The following is a 19,862-nucleotide window of genomic DNA, read 5'->3' on the forward strand; positions in this document are numbered from 1 at the left end:
GGATTTCATTGCTATTTTGGGCTTCTATTCACATATAAGAAAAAGCTTATCATTCTGTGTGTGTTCAAGCTGTCACCTCTTAGGCTAACCCTGAAGCGGGGCCTAGAGAAAAGGAGAAAGGCTACAACGTTCAGTTCTTGTAAAAACAACCTGATCAAAATACAGAAAAATGTTGAACTAGAAAAAACCTTAAGTTTGTATATGTCCAGACAATAGTAGGACCAGACCCAGTACCAAATTCAAAATTTTTTCTTGCTGAAATAGCATGAGTTGAAGTTCAGTTGAAATTCAAAACCTGGAATAACCTAATCCAGAGGTGCCCAGCATTTTATCAACTAAGGACCCCTGATACTATTTTCCCCCTGGGTACCAGGTTTTGAAGAATTCTTTTATCTGTCACATAACCTATCTTAATTAAAACTCTATAAGGTACACCCTCTCCCTTAATATTTGAACTAACCAAGGCTATCATGGCCAATCAGTTTGAGAGTGTGCTCCGTGCCAGGCACTGTGCTCAATGCTTACAACAGAGCGACGAACAAGAAAGTTTCTGCCCTCACTGAATACTAGAGGAAGAGCCAGACAAGATACTGGGAGTTAGGAGGTGGTCAACACCACAGAAAACAAAGCCAAGGAAGAGGATATGGAGGATGGAGAGTACTTTTTTGTACAATGCGATCACGCAGGAAGGGGGTGAGGGAAGCCAGTGAGGTCTGGGTAGAAATGGAGCTGTTTGGGGATAGATTAAGTATAAAATACTTGTTAACCATTAGGTGAAAAGGCTGGGTAGGCATTTAGATATATGTTGGATATATGAGTTTAAGTTCAAGAGAAAGATCCAGAGTGGGAGATGTCAGCGTTTGGAGTTGTTTTTTTTAAAGTCATGAACATAAGTCAGGGAGTTGGAATACTCCCGACCCGAGACCACAATCTGATCCAAAATCAAGAGTCAGACACTCAACCCACTTGAGCCACCCAGGCACCTACTTGCTAGTGTCCTTTGACACACAAACATCAGTCATTTTGATGAAGTCCAGTATATTTTTTCTTTTGTTGCTAAATTTCCTTATCTTTTCAAGAGAGCCAAGAGTACCATCTGATTCATAGGATTATCATGAGGATTAAATAAATCAGTACGTGTGAATACATGTAAAGGGGTTCGGACAATGTGTGCCATGTAAGAGCGACATTTAATAAATATAAGCTACTGTCCAGGCTAAGTTTGTGTTTAAAAACCCATGGCCAAGGGGACAGAAGTAGGACATGTGATATGGAAGCCAGAGAAGCAGAGGGTCTCAACAACACGATCAATGGTGCAAAATGATGCACAGAAGTCAAGAAAGCTCCAAAGAACAAACTTAGATTTGGCACCTGCAGGTTCAGACAGTGGTGAGACAGAGGAACATGCCTAGTTATATCGGACTGAGAACTTCTGTTAGGCCCTTTTTGGTCTCCAGGGCCGGTCAGCCCTTCCTGTGATCTAACGCAAGACTAATCCTGGAGGGCTGCTTAAGTGCAGCGGGGGGAGAACACTCTGTTTGGAGGCAGAATACCTGGGTTAAAGTTCCTGGTCTTCTACCACACAGAAATCCTAATTACCACTTCAAGAAGCATAATCCCTTCAGTTTGCATTTTAGTTTAATCACAAGATTCCTAAAAGAAGGCAAGTAATTCCTCTGCACATTGTTCATTCACATAATAAAACTGGTAATCTCATTTCTTTGGACACTTCCCCGCCGGACCACTGTCCTAGTGTCCATTATTACTCATCAGACTGGTTTGAGAATCTTTTTTGCAAAAGCCCTTTATAAACTGCAAAGATCTTCTTATTACCTAGTGGGATCCACTCGGTCCTACTTAGCCTGTTCAGCTGCGGTGAGAGCTTAAACGTTTAAACCACACCAGTTATACCATTGTTCCGGCAATTGAACAGAATGGAATGGAAAGACTTGTCCAAACAACTCAAACCAAGCAAACAGTCCCTGACTTGCTCTCTCAAACTCAATGTGTTAGCTTTGTGGTGACCCAATATTGACTTAAAGACTAAACGAAAGCAGAGATCCTAACTACCCTCCAAACACTCACCACTTACTGTTAATGAACCCTCCCACGATGCTTCCAGACGGCAACCCTTTCATTTAAGTAGAGACCAGAAAAGGGATACATGTTAGTAGAATAAAGAGACCTCCAAAACACTCTCAAGAATCCTAAAATCTCATTTACAGAAAAACAAAGAGGAGGCCATTTCCCACGCTACCTGCTCCTGTACTATATCCTGATTCTACCAACAGACTCTTCTGTTCCCCCATTTTGGACCCTGAGTCAGGATATCTGGGTTGAAATCTCAGCTCCAACTCTTAGCTGTGTAAATGCCTTGAGGTCCCAGTTTTCTTATCTATTGAACAGAAACAGCATCATCACCCCATAGGATTATTGCCAGGATTTAGGAAATTGGTTTGTGAAAGAAAAGGTAGGATTCACAGCAGATACTCCTTTCCTTTGGGTCTCCTGTACCTGTCTTTTTGCTGGGGAATTCCTGCCTTGTAGAAATGCCCGGGGCCTTGCCAAAAGGTGGGGCAAAGACCTGGTTATAAATGAAAGGGGCAAAGCAAAGTAAAAATGGGTTTGGTATTCCCGACAGAAGGAACGGTGAATGTCTGTTCGCTCAAAGAGTATTCATTGAAAATCCACTTGGGGCCCCTGGCTGGTTTGGTTGGTAGAGCATGCGAATCTTGATCTCAGAGTTGTAAATTTGAGCCCCATGTTGCATATAGGGATTACTTAAAAATAAAACCTTGGGGCGCCTGGAGGTCTCAATCAGTTGAGTGTCCAACTCCTGATTTCAGCTCAGGTTGTGATCTCAGCGTCCTGCCCGCCTCACTCCCTCTAAAATAAATAGATAAAATCTTTACAAATAAATACATAAAACCTTTAAAATATCTATCTTTCTGGGCACTGTTCTAGGCACCAAGATGCAGGAATGAACAAAACAGACAAAACCTCTTCCCTCACTGGGGGGATCAGATCATAAACCAGTAGACGGAAAAGATGTCAAGTACTGATAAGTGCTATGAACCAAATAGAGTAAGGGCTGGGGAGTGAAAGGGGCTCCTTTAGACAGAACCAAAAGGGAAGGCCACTGAGGGCATACCCGCTGCCTCAGACCCCCGAGGATGTGAGAGACTAGAGTGTGCATCTCTCTGGACGACAGTCAGCAGAGAGAGCACCACGTGTAAAGGCTCCGAGGGGGAAACAGCAAGGAGGCCAGGGCGGCGGCGCAGGTTGGGGGGAGCAGAAGAGAGGAAGGGCCTGAGTACATGAAGTGTTGTGGCCCCTAGAAGAGATCTGGGATTTTACCTCAGGAGTGAGGAGTGCCTAGCTGAGGGCTCTGAGCAGAGAAGAGCTGTGATCTGAGGCAGGCTTTGTATCGATTACTGCTGGTGCTACAGAGGACAGACAGTGGCGGTGGCAAGGGCAGACACAGAGACAGATCGGGGCTCTTAGGAAAGTTGATGCTGCCTGGAAGTGGCGTTTATTGTCAGACTGGATATATCAGGAAGGTAGAGGCTTCAAGATTGGCACACAGATTACAGGGGGGTATGAAAAAAGAGGAGTCCAGATTTATTTCAGTATTTTTGGTCTGAGTAAACTGGGCAAGGGTCATTTCCTGAAATGAGGAAGAAATGGGGAGGGGCAGGTTTTAGAGAAAGAGGAAAAGGCTCAATTTGGGAAAGTTAAGTCAAGATGCCTGCGGAATGTTCCAGCAAGATACTGAAATAGAGCGCTGGAATCAGGAGGGACATGGAGTTCTGGGGAGACGCTGTATGTGAGGATGCTAATGTGGGAGTCATCAAGAGATGGAGGGTTTCTAAAGCCACAGGACTGGGAGAGAGGTTCTAGAGCAAGGGTCAATGGAGACATGAGCAGACATGAAGATGAGCTACTGAGACATGAGATGAGCTACACTCCTCTCTTCCTAGAGGCCAAGTGAAATGCCTGCTCTTAACCCTGGTCACATATAAAAATCACTCTAGGGTCTATTAAGAAAATAGATGCTTGGGCTCCACCCAGATCTACTGAATGAGACTCTCCATGGGGTGAGGCCTATCTTTCTTTCTTTCTTTTTCTTTCTTTCTTTCTTTCTTTTTTAAGGATTTTATATATTTATTTGACAGAGAAAGAGCACAAGTAGGCACAGCAGCAGGCAGAGGGAGAAGCAGATTCCCCCTGAGCAGGGAGCTGGATGCGGGCCTCAATTCCAAGACCCTGAGATCATGACCTGAGCCGAAAGCAGAGACTTAACCCACTGAGCCACCCAGGTGCCCGTGAGGTCGGTCTGTCTGTCTTTCTTTCTTTCTTTCTTTAAAAAAAATATTTATTTATTAATTTATTTGACAGAGAGAGAGATCACAAGGAGGCAGAGAGGCAGGCAGAGAGAGAAGGGGAAGCAGGCTCCCTGCCGAGCAGAGAGCCTGACGTGGGGCTCGATCCCAGGACCCTGGGATCATGACCTGAGCCAAAGGCAGAGGCTTTAACCCACTGAGCCACCCAGGTGCCCCAAGGTCTGTATTTCTTAAAAAGCTCCGCAGCTGAATGGCCAGGTAGGAGGACTGCTGCCCTTAGAAAAAGTAAAGAGGGAAGGAGAGGCTGTGACCTAGGGAATACCAAATAACCAGAGCAGGGGCTCAACAAAGCTAAGGAACCTATTAAACCCCTTACTTCTACACACACACACCACCACCACCACCATTAATCAAAAGCTTCAAAGACAGCTCTATACCCATGTCTGAGTGTAACTTCCTTTCCTCAAAATAATAACGTCATATTTTTGGTTTTCCAATAGTTTTAAAATACATTTTCTCATTTAAACATACATTATCATTTGAACATAACATCTTCCTCTTGAACAATTAGCCTTGCGTCAACCCTGTGAGTGACAGGTGCAGACTGCACATACTTAAATCTAGCCATTAAGTCCAGACCCTGTTGGAGTGCTGTGGTACAGCATGCTAACTCATCCCATCCTCACAACATCCATCGGTGATTTTCTCCCCAATTTACAGATGAGGAAACTGAGGTAAACCACAGAAGAAGTCATAGACCTCAGACTCAAACTCAAGTTTCTGACCCCACCTCCCTGCAAGCTTATGGTCTCACTTCATCAAAAATTTGATCACTGCTCTTTTTTTCTTTTTTTTTTTTTAAATGGCTACTAAACTGGTTTAGTTTTTTTTTTTTTTTTAATATTTTATTTATTTATTTGACAGAGAGAGAGAGAGAGAGAGATATCACAAGTGGGCAGAGAGAGGGGGAAGCAGGCTCACGTCTGAGCAGAGAGCCTGATGCGGGGCTCGATCCCAGGACCCTGAGATCATGACCTGAGCCAAAGGCAGAGGCTTAACCCACTGAGCCACCCAGGCGCCCCTGGTTTAGGTTTTAAAGCATGGAACTTCATAGTCTTTCCAGAAAGGATAAGGTTTTCCTGATTTTGAAGTAACTGTTGTGGTATCAGACTGAACCAGAGCTTCACATTTCTTTGGTAGGTACTGGTTTTACTCCCATGGTCTTTTATAAGAAAAACTGCTTCTTAGGATTGTAGATAGAAAATATAAAAGCTCCTGATCAAATATGCCCCTAAAATCAGACAATAGGGTGATCGGTTGTCCCTACAACTAATTTGGCTGATAGGATTTGGTGAGAGAAGTTATAAATTAATCCACACTAAGGAGTTTCACTTCCCTTCTGTGATTAGTCATTCTCTATAACATCGTGACTTTTCCCTGAAGTTCAGCATTACAACATCCATGTATCTTACCAGTAAGTGTGATCAATAATTCTTAAACTAATTTTGATAACCACATGCTCTTCTGACTTGCCATATAGTCATAGGAGAATTTCTGCATGCAACTTTTATAAAATGGTAAATTGTAGGGGCGCCTGGGTGGCTCAGTCGGTTAAGTGTCTGCCTTCAGCTCAGGTCATGATTCCAGAGTCCTGGGATTGAGTCCCACAAGGGGATCCATGCTCAGTGGGGAGCCTGCCTCTCCCTCTGGCTGCTGCTCCCCCTGCTTATGTATACTCTCTGACAAATTAAATAAAATCTTAAAAAAAAAAAAAAAAGTAAACTCTACCTCCAAAGTGGGGCTTGAACTCAACCCAGAGATCAAGAGTTGCCTACTCCAGGGGCACCTGGGTGGTATAGTCCATTAAGTGTCTGACTCCTGGTTTGGGCTCAGTTCATGATCTCAGGTTTGTGAGATGGAGCCCCATGAGCTCCATGTTCAGCAGGGAGTCTGCTTAAGACTTTCGCTCCGCTGTATCCTCCCCCCTCTCTCTCTCAAATAAATCAATCAATCTAAAAAAAAAAAAAAATTAAGAGGTCCCCAATTTCACCAACCAGGCCAGGCAGGTGTCCCATGCATACAGTGTGATAGGAGAAGCCTCCTAGCCAAAAGAACCTGCATTCTAATTCCTCAGAGTCAAACCAGACACACCTAAACCAGCTGTTTCTAGATATTTTTCTTTGTTTTCACACACTTAAAGTTAACTTCAAAGATTTCAAAGCCATGTCTTAAGGAGGCGCTAGATTTGTAAAGAAAACAGAATGAAAATTTCAGTTATTTATAATTGCATAATTAGTTGGTTTTCTTCAGGTTAATTATTTTCTTAAACCTTAGAGTTTGTTTGTTTGTTTGTTTCCCTTAGAGGAGAAATAGGAGCCCATAAGAGCTGTAAGTAGTTACATCTCCGCAGCCCACCTTCTATAGCTCCTCCTGGGGTAAGTATTAAGATTGAAGCTGTTTGCATCCCCCTCTCCCTGTGCTAAGCCTCATCTCCTCAACTGTCTTTACCAGTCTCTATGTTACCGGGCAGGGGAACGTGGTGACCATGTAATTTACTTAGAAGCATAAAGAGCAATTTCATTCTCAATACTTTACCCAGTAAGAGCACCGATGGAAGGGTCACATGGCTTTCCCAACTGGAAACATGATACATAAAGCAATGTTCAAAATCATTGAACTCACAATAGCTATGCTTCTCTGTTCATATCACACTTTGGAATCTGGATATGCACACATGAAGACATTCCCAAAACTAAAGCTCGTGGCTACACACATGATCTCTGAGCGTATTTTGCATATGATTGGGCATGTGATTGAAGTTAGGCCAATTAGACCTGATCTCTCCAGGACCGTGTGGGGAGGACAGACTGAGGTGGATGCCACTGAGAGCTGATGCCATCTGGTGGCGGTGGCCGAGACTGCCGCTGAGGACTGTTGGCTGCCCTGGCTAAGGCGACGGCTGTGGTCTTAGGAAAGGACCTAATAAAGTCTGTCTTTGATTCTGTGGCTTACCCTAAATCCTTCCAAAACCACCCCCCTTATCCCTTATATTAGCCAGAATTGGTTTCTGTTGCTTGCGACCAAAGATACTTAATTAAGAAACAAAATAAATGCCTTCATGCCCATAAAATACAGCAGGGGATAAAACTAGAAAATCATCAGTTTCTTTCACTGATCACTACCTTATGCTATTCACTGTATTTATGATTAGAAGGTACATTCAGACATTCAGGAAGGAAGGAAGGCTTTGAGAGTTGGTGCAGAATAATTTACACAGGAATGTGAGCTGGCTGAATCCAAGACTTCTCCAGTTTCTGTACTCTTAGTATAGCTCCACATGAAACCCAAGTCATTTCTACAGCAGGAATAATTTTTATGACCCTTAGCCTTGGTCTCTCACTACATTCTATCCTTCTTGGTATTTTTTTCGAGGGTAGCATGGAGAAGAGGTCTTAAAAAAAAAAAAAAAGGCTATATGAACATTATATCTCCATTTTAAATTGTACAATTCAGTGGTTTTTAGTATATTTACAAGGTGGTACAACCCACCATCTAATTCCAGAACATACTCAGCCCCCTCAAAGAAAGCCCATGCCCACAAGAAGTCACTCCTCATTTCCTCTCCATCTACTTCTGGAAATAGCTAATCTACTTTCTATCTCAAGGATCTGCCTATTCTGGACATTTCGCACACATGAAACATACAAGATGTGGTCACTTGTGTCTGGCTTCTTTCATTTAGCGTGTCTTCATGGTGCATCCAAGAGGTCTTTTTAAAACACTTAATCAGGACTTCATCAAATGCAAAAATACATCTCAGCAAAAATACATTTGCCATATGTAGGGACACACCGGGATCCTTTAAGATCTTATGAGGGTTTATAACAACTTTGTACTCTGGTGATTTGTTGGGGGGCAGGGGAGTGGAGAGGGGAGGGAAGGAAGAGGAAAGGTAGGGAAGGAAGGAAGGGAGGGAGGGAAGGAGGGACTGATTGAGTGAGTTCTTACAGCAAACAGTCTCCCTAACTAAAACAAAACCCAGAACGTTTTAAGCAGCATGCTGGGGCATGCAAGAGCATCCCTTGATCCTGTTCCTCTGTCTTGTCATCACTCTTTTCCCTCACTTACTTTATAGTGTTTGGCACATAGTAGGCACTCAATATTTTGCATAAGGAAGGAACGAAGAAGGTTTGATGTAAAAAGAGACTCTTTAGGTGGACTCTTCAGGCAGTGACCAGGACACAGTGGTTCTCTTCCCTAGACTTTTCCTAGGATTATAGGCAACCTCACTGGTATCACTTTGATGGCCACTGAGGCACACCATTCCCCTCCAACATTCGGGCCCAAGCAGAGTCCCCACTCTGGATCCACTGCCTCCTTCCTCTCTCGCAAAAGCTCCCTCAAAGTTCTCCCAGCCCACAGTTTCGTCTCCCTCCAATTCATTATCTAGATTCAACTGATAGTGAGCTTTCTAAAGCATGGATATACACTCATGGTCCTCCCTCTTTACAATACTTCAGTGTTCCTCATTCCTCTTAGGATCAAGTTCATGCTTCTCCTGCTCTCTGTATCCCTCCTCCTTGCCCTCTACTTTCTTCTCCTCCTTCCCGTCCTCCTCACCCTCCTATCCTCCTTCTCCTCCTTTCTCTCCTCTTCTTCTCCTTCCTCCCTGCCTCCTCCCCCTTTCTCTCCCTCCCCTTCCTCCATTTCTTATCTTTCCCATCATAACTCATGAGACCTAGCATGATCCAGCCTAGTCTCATCTTTTACAACTGTCCTCATGCCTTCTCTACCTTACCCTGTATGATCTAGGTGGATTTCATCTTGGATATGTTGACTCTGAACTCCCTAAAACACCTCTAAGTGGGGCGGTCCAGGAGGCATATGGGTATATGGGTCCAAGGCTCAGGTGAGAAACTGGGAATAGGGCTAGAGATGGGGGTGTCACTAGCATACAGAGATAGTCACTGAGTCTGTGGAAAAGAATGTTGGGAGTCTGCAGGAGACTCGTGGCAGACATTGAGGGATGCCAGCATTCCCAGAGGTGGCCTTAACCAGGAATGCTCTGTGATTTGACTCCTTCATGATCCAGATCAAAAGAGCTGGTTTTCCTGTTTGCAGTTCATCCTTCCCCACTGGTAAGGAGACAAATTCTGAGCCCTATGTCCTTTAATTCAACAACAGCTCCACATTATTATGGAAGCAAGCCCCAACTGTTCAACAACAAACCAGAGTATTTGATGAGACAGACAGTCAGAATGACAGTACATCCCAGGTTTGAGTGATAAGATTCGGCACCACAGTTACTCTGACCAAGTGGCAGCACAGATCCTCAAGTGATCCCCATCTGTATCTCCCACCTGAGCCTCACCCCTGACAGATCACAGCTCCCAGCCTGCTGACCCCTATTTGTTCTAATCACTTTTTGGGGTGCTCTAATATTGTCACTTTCATTCTTCTTTTATTGAAGTAATATGACATAAAATTTTATCTTAAAGGCACCTGGGTGGCCCAGTGGGTTAGTCTCTGCCTTCGGCTAAGGTCATGATCTCAGGGTCCTGGGATTGAGCCCCGCATCGGGCTCTCTGCTCAGCAGGGAGCCTGCTTCCTCCTCTCTCTCTGCCTGCTTCTCTGCCTACTTGTGATCTCCACCCAAATAAGTAAATTTAAAAAAAATCTTAAAAAAAAAAATAAAAATCATGGAAACAAATGAAAATGAAAACACAACTGTTTGAAATCTTTGGGATGCATCAAAGGTGGTCCTGAGGGGAAAATGTGTGGCCTTTCTCAAGAAACAAGTAAGGTCTCAAATACACAAGCTAACCCTACACCTAAAGGAGCTGGAGCAAGAACAGCAAAGAAAGCTGAAATCCAGCAGGAGAAGAGAAATAATATAGATCAGGGCAGAAATCAATGAAGTAGAAACCAAAACAACAGTAGAACAAATCAATGAAACTTGGAACTGGTTCTTTGGAAGAATTAATAAGATTGATAAACCCCTGGCCAGACTATTAAAAAAAAAGAGAGAGAGAAAGGACCCAAACTAATAAAATCATGAATGAAAGAGGAGATATCACAACCAACACCAAAGAAATACAAACAATTATAAGAACATATTAAGGGCAACTATATGCCAGCAAATTTGACAATCTGGAATAAATGAGACATATAAACTACCAAAACTGAACCAGAAAGAAATAGAAAACCTGAACAGATCCATAACCAGTAAGGAAATTGAAGCAGTCATCCAAAATCTCCCAACAAACAAGAGAGCCCAGGGCCAGACAGCTTCCCAGGGGAATTCTACCAAACAGTTAAAGAAAAATTAATACCTGTTCTCCTGAAACTGTTCCAAAAAATAGAAATGGAAGGAAAACTTCCAAACTCATTTTATGAGGCCAGCATTACCTTGATTGCAAAACCAGACAAAGATCCCATCAAAAGGGAGAATTACAGACCAATATCCTTGATGAACACAGATGCAAAAATTCTCACTAAAATACTAACCAGTAGGATACAACAGTACCTTAAAAGGATTATTCACCACAACCAAGTGGGATTTATTCCTAGGCTGCAAGTTTGGTTCAACATCTGCAAATCAATTAATGTGATACAATACATTAATAAAAGAAATAACAAGAACCATATGATACTCTCAGTAGATGCTGAAAAAGCATTTGACAAAGTAAAACATCCTTTCTTGATCAAAACTCTTCACAGTGTAGGCATAGAGCGTACATACTTCAATATCATCAAAGCCATCTATGAAAAACCCACGGCGAATATCATTCTCAATGGGGAAAAACTGAGAGCTTTTCCCCTAAGGTCAGCAACACAGCAGGGATGTCCACTATCGCCACTACTATTCAACATAGTACTAGAAGTCCTAGCCTCAGCAATCAGACAACAAAAAGAAATAAAAGGCATCTGAATCAGCAAAGAAGTCAAACTCTCACTCTTTGCAGATGATATAATACTTTATGTGGGAAACCCAGTTTTCTGATGACTGTTGGAATTAGGAGGATGCCTGGAGATTATCTAATCCCATCCCCCAATACCGAGATTAAGAAATGGAGGACTAGAGAGGTAAATTACCTGTGGTCACTTAACAAGTCAGGGGCAGAACAAAGGGTATAATCAAAGGTTTGCTATTTTTCCTACACACTACCTCTCCTTTCTTCTCTTTATTGTGGGAGAATGTAACAAAATTTACTGTGTTAGCTCTTTTTAAGCATACAGTTCAGTGCTACTAAGGACATTCACATCTTTGTGCAACCATCGCCACCATCCTCTCTTGAACGTTCCATTATCCCAATCAAACTCTGTACCCATTAAGCAACGACTCCCCTTTCTCCTCTCTGCAAAGCCCCAGGAACCATGATTCTTACTGTCTCTCTGTATTTGACTAGTCTAGGGACCTCATACAAGTGGAATCATTGAGTATCTGTCTTTTTGTTTCTGACTTACTTCACTTGGCATAATGTCTTCAAGGTGCATCGATGTTATTGTCTATATCAGAATCATCAAACAGCACATATCATACAACACATATTATCCTAGGGAACAGATCATTCTTTTTTAAGGCTGAACATTTCACTGTATGTCTATACCACATTTGGTTTATCTTTTCATCTGTCAATGGATGTTTGGAATTTTCCATCTTGTGTATTTTCCATCTTGTGTATAATGCTCCCCTAAAACAATTATTTGTTGAAGTCCTTGCTTCCAGTTATTTTGGTTAATTATCAAATTATCATATGATAAAATCATTGCTTCCAATTATTTTGGTTAATTATCAAATTATCATACGATAATTTTGTTTAATTTTCTGAGAAACCACAGTACTGTTTCCCACAGCAGCTGCGTCAATTTACACTTCCTCTCTTTATTCTTTTGTGTATAGTAGACAGAGTATTGGATTGAAAGTTGCTAACCCAACCCCAGGATTGATGAGCTGTGTAATAATGGATAAGCCCCTCTGCCACTCAAGCTTCAGTTCCCTGGTCAGGAAGAGAGAAAATATCCTGTGGCATGCCAGCTTCACAGAATTGTTATAAGAATTGAGCCAAATGAGATATACAGAATGCTTTATAAATGAAAACATTATTTAATAAGAGTTGCCATGAGTCATTTGTACTAAATCTGAGCCCAATCCAATGTCAAAGGAGAAAACCATATGCTTAGGGAAGGAAGGGGCTCACTAAAGAAATTTAATATCCAGCAAAGACTCCGATTCAAAGGTCTTTTTTCTAAAACCTAGGTGTTCTACCCTAAACAGAGAGCACCGTGGCGGGGGTGCAAGGAAGCAGTCACAGCCAGCTTGGGAGAAGCTGAGGAAAGGGCACATCAGCATGTCACAAAGCAGTCACGGGTCCATCAGCTGGTTCAGTTTGAAGTTCTGCCACTCACTGTTTCATTAGAGGCATTTAGAATTGTGTTTATAATTTTCTATAAACACATAATTCCTAAGACAATGTGGCTTATTCCCTTTGGTAATAAGAGTTGCTGAAATACATCCAACAAATTTTTTTTTTTGTCTGAAGTTAAATCACTGGCTTCATCTTATTTACACAGATTACACAATGGGCTCCCAAGTAGAGAATGAAAACTGCCTACTGGCTTTTGGAAACAGGGATACCCTTTAGATTTTTGGGTTCTAAATGTTAAATTTACTCTCTTACTGTAAATTGACTGTACAAACACTGATTTTGTAACCACTGTAAAGGATGCAACAAAAATCAGAAGAGTAGACTCCTAGCCCAAATGAGATCAAAGCAGAATTGAAGATCTCAAGGGACTGATACAATGTTGCTAGACTTTATAACTAATGACAGAATTTCAGTCTTTATGTACACATACTGATGCTACTGTACATAGAGGGCATCTCCTTGGAAGGTTTTTTCTTATTTTAGACACAATTAAAATGTCTTCTGTCAACTCTTTTTCATGCCCATCTTAAACAGTATCTCATTTTTTAAAAATAGTATCCCATTTTTAAAGAACATTACAGGCTTGGTATAACTTTATGATGTGATACCAAGCTATTCGAGTATTAAACAGAAAAGCTTATTGGGTCTAGAGCGTACCTGGTCATTTTGGCCAGAAAAGGGACTCTCCTCTTTGGCTCCAAAGCCTACGGTAGGGACAGATATGCAGTCAGTGATTTCTGAATTTGGTACTAAGGAGGAGGAAAGAGACAGTCAGAATGAAGACTAAAATGGGACTGAAGCACAGAGGAGGAGGGTGAAACCTGGGCAGAAAAATAATTGCCAAGAAAAATGGGGCTAGAAAATAGAAAGAAGGCATCCACTCAAGGTAGCAATTCCTTCTGAGATATCCCTCCAAAACTTATACTCTAGCCTCTGAAAAGAAGAGCTCATTGCTTTGCAAAGCTCTGCATTCCCACATTAGACAGCTCTAGTTATTTCATTTTATTTTATTTTATTTTAATCATGGTAAGTATGCTCTCTTTATTATAGTATTTTTTTAAAAGATTTTATTTATTTATCTGACAGACAGAGATCACAAGTAGGCAGAAAGGCAGGCAGAGAGAGAGGAAGAGAAGCAGGCTCCCCGCTGAGCAGAGAGGCCAATGTGTGGGGATTTTATTTATTTATCTGACAGACAGAGATCACAAGTAGGCAGAAAGGCAGGCAGAGAGAGAGGAAGAGAAGCAGGCTCCCCGCTGAGCAGAGAGGCCAATGTGGGGCTCGATCCCAAGACCCTGAGATCATGACCTGAGCTGAAGGCAGAGGCTTTAACCCACTGAGCCACCCAGGAGCCCCGGTAAGTATGCTCTTTAATCCCCATCACCTATTTCACCCATTCTCCTCCCCTCTGCTAACCACCAGCTTGTTCTCTCTAGGTTAGAGTCTGTTTCTTATTTTGTTCTCTTTTTTGTCCCCTTTGCTCATTTGTTTTGTTTCTTAAATTCCACATGAGTGGGATTCCATGAGTGAAATCATATGGTATTTTTCTCTCTGACTGATTTATCTTGCTTAGCATTATACTCTCTAGTTCTATCTATGTTGTTGGGAGACCGCTCTATTTTTTAAAATGTTCTTCTTTAAAATAATTTGGTGCCCAGCAACAAAAGAGATAGTAAATAATAAATCACGGTCCAGCCTTGTACTGAAATATTATTTAGCCTACATAAATGATGCTGCTATAAAAGAATATAGAAATGATACTTGATTATTTAGGGAAATGCTTATAATATATTGTTATATGTGCCTCAAGACTCTAGTTTGGGTTGTGTGTGTGTATGTGTAGACATTGGGAAGATAGACAGTGAACAATTAACAGTGTTTATTTCTGGGTAGCAGGAAGCATGGATGATTTTTATCTTCTCCTTTATGCTTTTTTTTTTTTAATTTAAAAAAATCAGATTTTACCATGAGGACACTCTTCTCAAATTATCTGTGGTGCTGGCGTCTCACAGAGTGGCCACATAAGCCTCCAAAGACCTTCACTAGAGAATGAAGAAGATAAAGAAATTGGAGGAAGAACGCATCTTGTGCTCGTGTCTGCAGAGATCAACAGAGAGCATGTTCTAGAGCTTCTGTGGGTGTACACGCCTCTACCCAATTCTCTGTTTGCTTTCGTTGAGCCTCGCTGGGGAAGCAGGCAGACACGTTGGGACATGCTGCCCATTGGCTTTGCTCCCTGAGAGAATCCATTCTGTTCTGGTGAGTCTCAGAAAGTGCTCATCTTCCTCTGCTGTGAGCACCTCTCCTAAATCCTTTCATTCTGAGGATGAAATGGTAGACCCCTGCTGGGTAGAAAATACTAGCACCAAAGGGAATATCATAATATTTGTGGCGACAGTTTGCCTGAAATAGGCCCATGCTGCCTGGGTGTGGTCGATTAGGCCCAGAGAGGCCTTGAAATGTCCAAAGAGCAGAGACGGGGGTCACTCACCGCTCACCTTTGCCCTGTGTTGCTCAATGTCTGTGTGAGCCCTAGAATGAGAGCCCCATCTTCACACAGCCAGACAACCTGTTTGGATTTCTAACCCAGACTTGAAGGTCTCAGAATTCCAACAGAACTCCCTAACAAATTACTACTGCAGTCTTACTGTATTTTTAAGTGTGTGTATATATATATATATACATACATACATATATTTACTCTCTTATCATAAATTGACTGTACAAACACTAATTTTGTAAACATTTATATATATATATCTCCCCAAAGTTTTGTTAAATGTAATAAAATATAAATGTGCTAACTTATCAGCACAAATAGATTAGACCAAACAATATCATGTAAAGCAAAGGAGGGGGAAAAAAAACCCTTTTAGGTGCTAAAAAGTTTCTGTGGTATAATTTCTCAAACTGGTAATTCTATTCTAATCTTTCAAACTTATTTTAAAACTTTGGAAGCAGAGTATGACATTAACATTGCTGTACTGCTCACTTAAGAGTCCCATTATTTTAAATCATTGTCCTTTCCATCTTGGGGAGGAGAAGTGGAAGAGAACCGTTGCCCAAACCAGCCCTCTTAGCATCTTGAAGCAAACACTCAACTCACTCTCTGGCCTTCTCCTTTTAAAGTGGGAATATGGATGGTTCCATTATTCCCTCTGCTCTCTTACATTAACTCCATCATTTCTACTGATCACGTCAAGTCTTACTTGACTTACAGTATTTGCTCTAACTTAACTATTTCTCTCTCCTCCTGAAGACAGGGATCACGTTGGAACAGGTAGAACAATGCACAAACCGTGCCCCAGCAAATTGGAAACAGTACTCCACAGACAACCTTGCCCCTCGTCAGAGCCCTGGGAAACACTCTTCGCAGACACCAGCCCATTCGTGGAAGAGTTAACACCTTGGGTAAAGAATCAATCCATCCCATGGCATCTAGGTGAACAGCTTGAAGTGCATTTTCAGCTGAGTTTTCACAATGCTTTTTTGCCTTCTCACATTATGAAGAAAATATAGGTTTACTTATTATGGACAATCAGATCCGCTCTCTGTACCACTTTGCACAGAAACCCAGCCCAACATGGTAACTGGAACAATTCTACACCTCACATTTTCCCTAGAAAAATAAAGAAAAACAAGGATTCTGCCATACTTGGAGAAGAAAGACAGAGCCATTCCCCAAGGCCCTCAGAAAGCCATCTGGTTGCAATCTTTCCCGGAGTTTTCTGGCCCAGAGACAAAGCACATTTGTATCAGACAGATCAACACTGTCACCCAGTGGACAGACACTAGGCGGGCTGAGGCTGAGCCTTGATCTTGGCTTGGCTTGGCAAGCCAGCATTTAAATAGGAACCTGTTTGTTTTAAGTGTTCATGTATTCTCTTACAGGGAGCTGGGAGGATCTCGGCTGACGAGACTTTGATTTGGGATGAGTGCAAATATAAGGAGGACATATATTTTCATTGTGCCTAAGTTTTTTTTTGTTGTTGTTTTGTTTTAACCACTAGGAAATTTATAGGAAGCATAGACTATAACCAACCAAGCAAGTCTGCCAAGACACAGGATCAACCAGGCTTGCAGAAGGAGGGAGGTATATGATCACCTGCCAAGTATGTGGGAAGATTTCCCTACCACAGAATAAGACTTATTGTTCATCGTTCAAAGAGACAGTGGATGTGTATTTTGAAAACTAAATATTTTTTTTTGGGTGATCTGAGGTTATTCACTTTACTAGAATGATGTCAGTAGATGAACAATTCTTGCTATCTCTATTTTGTATATATGTCAAAAGATACGCATGGATGCAGCCTCTGACCCATCTCATTCCCCCAAGTATCTTTAGTCTGTATTATTATTATATATTTGAGAGAGAGAGAATTGGCAGGGGCCGGGGTAAAGGGACAAGGACAGGGAGAGAGAGTCTCAAGCAGACTCCCCACTGAGCATGGAACCCAAGGAAGGAATCCATCTCACGATCCCAAGACCACAACCTGAGCTGAAATAAAGAGCTGGACACTTAACTAACTTGTGCTGCCCAGGCGCCCCAAGTCTCTTTAGTCTTATCTGCCATTTGACACCCTCGGCCAACTGGCTTACTTTTCATATTAAGGTGAGAGGTTCTTTGCCTCAAGCCTTTCTTGCTAAATGTACCTTTAAATTAGTTTCTTCTCTCTGGCTGGAATGCATCAACAAACTGAAAGCATTCATCTGGTATCACTTTACACTTCTACAGTCCTGGAAGCTGAAACTTCACCTGGTAGGATCTTTTCTAGCATCTTGATTAAAAGCAATCTGTTTATTGGAGGGAAATCTGGGTTTGAATCCTAACTGCACCACTCGCTAGCTAGCTCCTTGCCTTAGACAGGTCACTTAGTTTCCTTAAGCTTTAGTTTCCATCTCTGTTATCAGGGATAATACTGGCACCTACTGCCCTGGCGGTTAATCCCTGCTGTGGGGATTTAGGTAGGAAAATACAGATGAACAACAGCACAGGGCCTGGACATATTGTAAAAGCTCTATGAACATTAGGGTTGGCATTGTCATAATTATTACAATGACGGCAGTCACTCTTACTACTCCTAAAATGCAATTCTTATAAAGTACCTCAGGCATGCAGATGAAACCATGATTTTTTTTTTTTTTTTTAGCTAGAAAGACCCTGAGAGAGCATCCAGTCCTTTGTTCTTCATTAGAATCATCTGGGGAAGTATGTATGTATGTATGTATGTATGCATGTATATTTTTAAAAATTATTTAGTTTAATTGAGAGAGAGAAAGAGAAGGCATGAGTGAGCGAGGGTAGAGAGGGGCAGAGAGAAACTTTTACAGACTTTCCACTAAGCGTGGATCCCAATGCAGGGCTTAAGCTTATGACTCTGAGATCACCACCTGAGCCAAAACCAAGAGTTGGACACCTGACAGACTAAGACTCCCAGGGGTCCCTCCAAGGAACCTTTTAAGGAACACTGATATTCCCAATAGCCCAATGAAAGAATGCTTATTATATGAATCCTTTTAGATGAATTCTAGAAAAGGCAAACCTAATCTATAGCGACAGAAAGCAGATCAGCAATTGTCTGGGGATGAAGGTGGAAGGAAACTTTCTGGGGTGGTGGCAATGTTTTCTGTCTTGATTGTGGAGGCAGAGTATGCACATTTGTCAAAAAGTTTCTGAAACTGTACAGTAAAGTGAGTGCTTTGTATTGTATGTAGAATGTATCATAATAAAGTTGATGGAAAAAGCTGATGCTGAGTCTCCTCCCCAGGAATTCTGATTTGACTGTACCAAGGCTCATGCAGCTAAGGCAGGAGCCAGCAGTGAGAGCCACTGATCTAATCTAGTCTCCTCCACCTCCAGATGAGCTCAACCCAAATATATACCACTGGTTATAGCAGAAGGTGCAGGACTAAAAACCGGGTCTTCAGGCAAACCTGAGTGGTGAAGTCAGTTAAGCGCTGGACTCTTGATTTTGGCTTAGGTCTTGATCTCAGAGTTGTGAGACCAAGCCCTGCATCAGGCTCCATGCCGGGCATAGAGCCTGCTTGAAAATCTCTCTCCCTCTGCTCCCCACCGCTCCCCTCCGCCACATGCATGCTCGCTTACTCTTTCTCTCTCTCTCCAGATTTCTTATGTTCTCAGCCTTTCCTTTTTACCTTTTCTAGTAACACTGATTCTTTCTGGAAATTCCCTCTCCTTTTTACCTCTCTGTATGAAAACCCCTTCAAGGTTCAGCTCACATCTCATGACTCTCAGGAAGCCACAGTCTGCACCGCCCTGCCCTTGACCTAGGAGTTCCTTGGCAGGAGGGACTGAGGCTTTTTAAAAAATTTGTATCCTCAGAACCAATATTGTGCTTGGCACAGGACAGGCATTCCATACACATTTGTTGAACTGAAAAATTGGTGGAAGGGAATTATCATTTAATAAGTACTCACGATATACCAGGAATTGAAATGAGCACTTCATACACATTATCTCATTGAATTTTTACAATTTTATGAGTTGGTTATCATTTTCTCTTTTTGTAAGGGAGGAAACAGGCTCAGAGAGGCTTAGTAATTTGCCCCAGGATAGAAAAGGCAAATAGTAGAACCAAGGTCTGGACTCAGGTTTGTTGATTTTCCAAGTTTCTGCTTTTTCTACCATACTGGGCTGTCTCAGTCAAAGCAGTCACTCTGTTCAGCCTTAAGATATGGATATTATGTATCCTATCTCCTCCATTAGGTTATAAGCTTCTTAAAGGCAAGAATTAAAGTTTAGCATTTATAATCACATATCAACTCATGAGGTAGAGGATTTGATCACCTCAGTGTTAAGAGAGTATTCAATGTTTAACCTCATTAGAGCAATTGCAATGATAATCCAACATTTAGAAGAATAACCACCTGCACTTCTAAGAAGACCTATAGTCAGGGGGGAAGCCCAGAAGGCTGTGATTTGAGCTTATCTATTTTTTCACTCTCTCCTTTCTTTCCCTTTTTTTTTTTTTTTTTTTTAATTTGACGGAGATCACAAGTATGCAGAGAGGCAGACCAGGCAGAGAGAGAGAGAGAGAGAGAGAGAGAGGAGGAAGCAAGCTCCCTGCTG

The 19,862-nt window shown here is 42.0% G+C and overlaps 1 protein-coding gene and 1 long non-coding RNA gene across 2 annotated transcripts in view; one reads left to right on the forward strand and one right to left on the reverse strand.

The window, feature by feature from the left end:
• Nucleotides 1–19,862, reverse strand: part of LOC131839280 (uncharacterized protein C3orf20 homolog) — a 121,051-nt gene that overhangs the window by 2,493 nt on the left and 98,696 nt on the right. The window lies entirely within an intron of this gene.
• LOC131839281 (uncharacterized) lies at nucleotides 10,214–18,521 on the forward strand. The gene is made up of 2 exons (XR_009356908.1): nucleotides 10,214–15,031; nucleotides 16,032–18,521. It is a non-coding gene; the product is annotated as an uncharacterized LOC131839281 (long non-coding RNA).

The sequence above is a fragment of the Mustela lutreola genome, chromosome 8, assembly GCF_030435805.1.
Source record: "Mustela lutreola isolate mMusLut2 chromosome 8, mMusLut2.pri, whole genome shotgun sequence".
Lineage (NCBI taxonomy): Eukaryota > Metazoa > Chordata > Mammalia > Carnivora > Mustelidae > Mustela > Mustela lutreola.